The sequence below is a fragment of the Dendrobates tinctorius genome, unplaced genomic scaffold (genome assembly GCF_039654945.1).
Source record: "Dendrobates tinctorius isolate UK_male_01 unplaced genomic scaffold, ASM3965494v1 ptg000036l, whole genome shotgun sequence".
Taxonomy (NCBI): Eukaryota; Metazoa; Chordata; class Amphibia; order Anura; family Dendrobatidae; genus Dendrobates; species Dendrobates tinctorius.
In genome coordinates, this window is record NW_027361704.1 from 38,605,754 (window position 1) to 38,611,092 (window position 5,339).

The 5,339-nt window shown below is 50.0% G+C and overlaps 1 long non-coding RNA gene across 1 annotated transcript; it reads right to left on the reverse strand.

The window, feature by feature from the left end:
• Nucleotides 1-1,260: 1,260 nt before the first annotated feature.
• Nucleotides 1,261-3,833, reverse strand: LOC141087969 (uncharacterized). The gene is made up of 3 exons (XR_012231789.1): nucleotides 3,668-3,833; nucleotides 2,365-2,518; nucleotides 1,261-2,274 (listed from the first exon to the last, which is right to left on the reverse strand). It is a non-coding gene; the product is annotated as an uncharacterized lncRNA (long non-coding RNA).
• Nucleotides 3,834-5,339: the final 1,506 nt, after the last annotated feature.

A 5,339-nucleotide genomic window follows, 5' to 3' on the forward strand; every position in this document is an offset into this window, starting at 1 on the left:
CTCCCGGTATATAGGGCATAGACAGCGGCATTATGGGGACTGCTGCGGTGGGCGCTGATTCTTGCGGTGCTCTGGAGGCAGCACTGGCTGCTGGATTCTGCGGTGCCATTGGAGCCGCAGCTGCGCTGGCCCCTGCATCTTGCGGCGCTGTGGGGGGTGCGGTGGCGTCCACCGCTGCAACTGTTCTTGCCTCAGACATTCTCCTCCTCCCTAGTTAATGTTGGCCAGGCCCTGGGTTGCGCTGGCTTACCGGTTGCCGCTTTGCAGGCTGGATGATCGGGGGATGCCGGGACTGCATGCCTCTGCTCCTCACTTCCCATGCGCTGGCCTCTTCCCGCGCAGCACTTCACTTTTTTGCGCTTTTCGGCTGGCTCCGCCCATGACGGCCCACCCCTTTGGCTTCCCGTGCGCGCCAAGTGGTGGGGTAATGGCGGCAATTGCTCAAATAGTCTATGGCACACAACACAGTCTCTGGCACACAGGACCCGGGGACACTGGGCTCCGTAAATCCTGTTTGCGATGCCAAAATGGGTCGCCTGTGGTAATAGATGTTGAGGAAGAGGGTGTAGTGTCTGGCACAAAGATGTAGCAGTGCTGGAGGGTTTGCAGGAAGAATGCAATGACACAACAGGGTGCAGTTTCCATTACCTTTACTGTGCTTTGTAAGTGTAGTCCAGGATCCAGATTACAGGTGGAATAGGAGTTGGCCAGCTTGGAAGCAACTTGGGAATCTCTCTATGCAGATGGGTTGTGTAGTCTCCTTTCTAGCACTTTCTGAGGTACTTGCATGTCCACACACGTTTCCCTCCTCACACAAACTAACTAATCTCCCCTTCATGGCCCCCAGAGAGCAGCTCTTCCCCCACAGTTTTGGTTCATAGCTCCCTCTGCTGGCCTGGAGTGGGAACTGTGCTGTGTGTTGTGTTTACCTGATAGAGAGACCCTTCATTGCTTCCAGTCATGACATCACACTCCCTAGGAGGAAGGTAATGCCACTGTGGCGACCATACTCCTGGGGGCGCCACATTGCTTCTATGTAGTGTTTTTTTATTTGGTTAATAATAAATATAGTAATGTTACTGTCTGAAGTGTGTGTTGTGTTGGCCTAATAATGTGTAGACTCTGAAAATAAGCACATCATGTGTCTATTCATAACACCACAAAACGCTCATATTGTTTAAACTATTTTTACTTAAAACATGTTTTTTTTTCAAACAATGAACCATATTTCCATCATATGGCATATTTGTCCTATAAAAGTGGGCCTATATTAAAGTAAAAAAAATACAAACAACATAAAAAAGGGCAATCTCCAAAGAACCTTACAGGTTCTGGTAGGTTGGGGGTGGTGATGGTGGGAGGGCAGAATGTGAGCTAGTAGGCCTAGACTGTTGCTCAACATGACTGTCAACCTGTGGGTTGGAAGATGCAGAGGTAGGATTCTGGACCAAGGATCGATCCTGTTGATGACCATAATAGTGGGTTAGAGGGTATGGCTGCATGAACTCCTGGGTAGTGGAGTGGCCCATTTGTTCATACCCCCCAATATAGCCATGTCGAGCATACCCATGTTGGGACCAGCCTTCAACAGTGGGTCTGCTCAAGTGGCCATTTTGGCCAGATGCTGTACAATCATAAAACGGCATAGGTTGGGGCTGATGTAGGGTTGGGACGGGCTATGGCTGAGGTGCTATACGTGGAGGAGTTGGTGCAGCGACTGATCCTGCCTGCTTTTCTGGGATTCCTGGCATCTGCAGAAGGTTATTTGATGACATTTGCCACCTTTCCAGGAATAGAAAAACAGGGTTAGGGTTGTTTGGGGGTGTGCAGGCATCAATGAGGATTTATATGGCACCTCTGGCCCGCAGCCTCACCTCACATGGAATGGGCCATAAGTAACGTGCCAGATTGCATGTGTATGCTTGATCCCCATCGTCATTTACAGTCCTGGACAAATAGTCCAACACCCCAGTGTCTACTTGCCTCCTGTTGCCTGTGGTGGTTAGCTCCCTCCTTCGACACACACGGCGTGGGATTGCAGAAGGATGGGGTGATGTATCCAGAGGCAAGGTTGGACTGCTGCTTTGGGCCCGGTCCTCGTCCTCTGGGTTTTCCTCCTGTGTGGCAGAGGGCGCTGCTGCTGCTGGTGGTGGTGGGTGGGTGCTGCCTGTTGGTGCCAAAGATGGGCCAGCCACTTCGTCACCTTCCCCAACTGGGTCAATATTGACCTCAGACTCTGAAGCTATCTCCCTCTCTGTAAGGTTTGACTCCGTTCTGTTGTTAAACACAAAGTAGAATAAAAAATATATTAAAATATGGCCATTAGAGCATGTTTAACAGATGTGGTGTCATGCATGCACTTACGGTTTGTGATCCATCACCGGTGCAAGAAAATTGAGCCTGTCATAGTAAAGATATTTCCGTTTCTTGGGGGCTGCATTGCCACTCCGGCGCCAATGCTGCCGTTCCCGCCTGTACTGTTCTCGGCAACTTCGCCAGCATCTTGTCACATCAGTCACTGCAAAGAAACACAAGAAATGTACCGTATATACTCGCGTATAAGTCGAGTTTTTCAGCCAAAAAAACGGGCTGAAAAAGACCCCCCTCGACTTATACACGAGTCAAGCAAGTTTTTAAGTCAAACTTACTGTTCGGGAGGTGTTGCGGGGACGCGGCAGTCCGGGCAGCACACTGCCAGCACACGGCGATGTCCTCCGCGTTGCTCCGGCGCCATGTCTTCTCTATGAGTAGCCGCGGTTTGGCCCGCCTCCCCCGCCGGCTCTGCAGAGCTGTAGTTTTCTTTCTGACTGGTGAATCACCAGTCAGAGAAGGTATGACGAATGTAATTGGCCGCTCTGGCCCGCCTCCCCCTCCGGCTCTGCAGCGCTGAAGCTTTCTCTCTGACTGGTAAATCACCAGTCAGAGAACTTAGGAAAAATGCAATTGGCCTCTCTGGCCCGCCTCCCCCTCCGGCTCTGCAGCTCTAACTTTCAATTCCTCTGTCCTGCATTCCCACCCCCACCCCCTCCCTGCTCTGATTCTCATAGGCAGCTGTGTGCTGAAAAGAGCGGAGGTGAGGTGGGTGGCTGGGTTTTCCTCTAGCACGGCCCGTACACAGCCTGCTATGAGGTTATGAAATACTCTATTAAAAAAACAATAAAGTGAAAGGCTTGTTAGCCTGTCATAAGTTGCCTCTCTCTCTCAGCCTCCCGCTCTCTCTCTCAGCCTCCTGCTGTCTCCCACTAAGGTTACATTCACACATGCCGGAATTGTCCGCTAGCAATTCCACACAAGAATACGCAGCACTGTACGGAGCTGCGTATTCTTGCGCGGATTTCTGTGCGGAGTTTTCTCCGCTCCAGTAGCTGCTGCATTTCCCACCCTCGACTTATACGCGAGTCAATACATTTTCCCAGTTTTTTGAGGTAAAATTAGGGGGGTCGACTTATACACGGGTCGACTTATACACGAGTGTATACGGTATTAACTTTCAATCACACTGTGTAACTTCCAAAATGTAAGCTTCAGTATAATGTGGCCTGCTACTTAGCATGTGCATAGTCTGAAATATGCCACATATTACAAACCACATCACATATGATGAGGTTATTTTAATTTGGTACTTCATGTGAAACTTTACATATTATTTTTTTATGATTGTACTTACTAATTTGTTGCTGCACCTCAAGAGGTCTTTCCTCAAAAACAGGGGAACATTTGTGTGCAGATTTTCCTCCATTCTGCCTCCTTACGTGCCCGGTCTGTGCGTCCCGTTGATCCCATAGTTCTGGCCTCTCTTGCACCAGAACTATGAGCATCTCCACGTTAATGTGTGTGGCCATGATGCTGGACTCCGTGGAGGTGCTTCCTGGATTTTTCTAGAGATTGCAAGGGAAATTTGCATGCCAAAGCTTCCTGACAATGCCTGATTCAATTTCCTGTCACCTGGTAAATGCTTGCATAGTTCTCGTCAAGTCATACGCATGGTCTGTTTCTTGTCCGTTTTTTTCTCACACCCATAGACTTGCATTGGCGAGACTCGGTCGATATATGGTGCAAATCGCAGCATGCTGCGATTTCTCTCGCACATATAATACGGCCAAGAAAAAATGCGGTGATGGGAGCTGCTCCATAGATTAACATTGGTCTGAGTGCTATGCAATTTTTTCTCGCATAGCACTCGTCTGTATTCCTCTCTAGTGTGACTCCGGCGTAATAGTTGTCCTGAGGACAGATTCTCCCACCTGTGCTCTGGATCTCTTTAACTACTCTTGGCTGATTCTCTAATTAGTGCTCTCTTTGCTTGGGATTTCAGCTTAGATGGATCACCATTTCTTGGTAGATTTGAAGGTGTGCCATATTCTTTCCACTTTTGGCATGACGGGTTGAGCAAAGCTCCTTGAGATATTCAAGGCTATTGTTTTATAACCTAATTCTGCTTTACTCTCATCCATCCCTGACCTGTCTGGTGTGTTCCTTGGTTTCATGATGCTGTTTGATTGCTAATGTTCTCAATCAAACCTCTGAGGCCTTCCCAGAACAGCCATAGTTGTACTGAGAATAAATGACACACAAGTGGACTCAATTTACTAATTTTGTGACTTCTGGAGACCACTGATCACTCAATATTTTATACTAGCTGAAGAGCCTGGCATTGCCAGGGCATAGTACCTAACTGTGGGTCCCCCTGTCTTCCTTAAGCCCCGCTCTCTTCTTCCACAGCCCCGGTCTCTTCGTCCACAGCCCTGCTCTCCCACTCTCTCCTTCCACAACCCTGTACTCTTCCTTCACAGCCCTGTTCTCCTCCTTCACAGCCCTGCTCTCCCGCTCTCTCCATCCACAGCCCCGTTCTCTTCCTTCACAGCCCTGCTCTCCCTGTCCACAGCCCCGTTCTCTTCCTTCACAGCCCTGCTCTCCCGCTCGATCCCTCTACAGCAGGGGTCTCAAACTCGGCAGAGTAAATGGGCCGCACATAAAAAAAATTTGAGCTGAGGGGCCACATTCCTTTCAAACTTAATACACCCCGTACACGCGTGGCTCTGCACACCTCGTACACACACGGCTCCGCTCCGTACACCTCATACACACACGGCTCCGCTCCGTACTCCGTACACCTCGAACACACAGGGCTCCGCGCCGTACACCTCATACACACAGGGCTCCATACACCTCGTACACACAGGGCTCCGCTCTGTACACCTCGAACACACAGGGCTCCGCTCCGTACACCTCATACACACAGGGCTCCATACACCTCGTGCACAAAGGGCTCCGCTCCGTATACCTCAAACACACAGGGCTCCGCTCCGTAAACCTCATAAACACAGGGCTCCGTACAC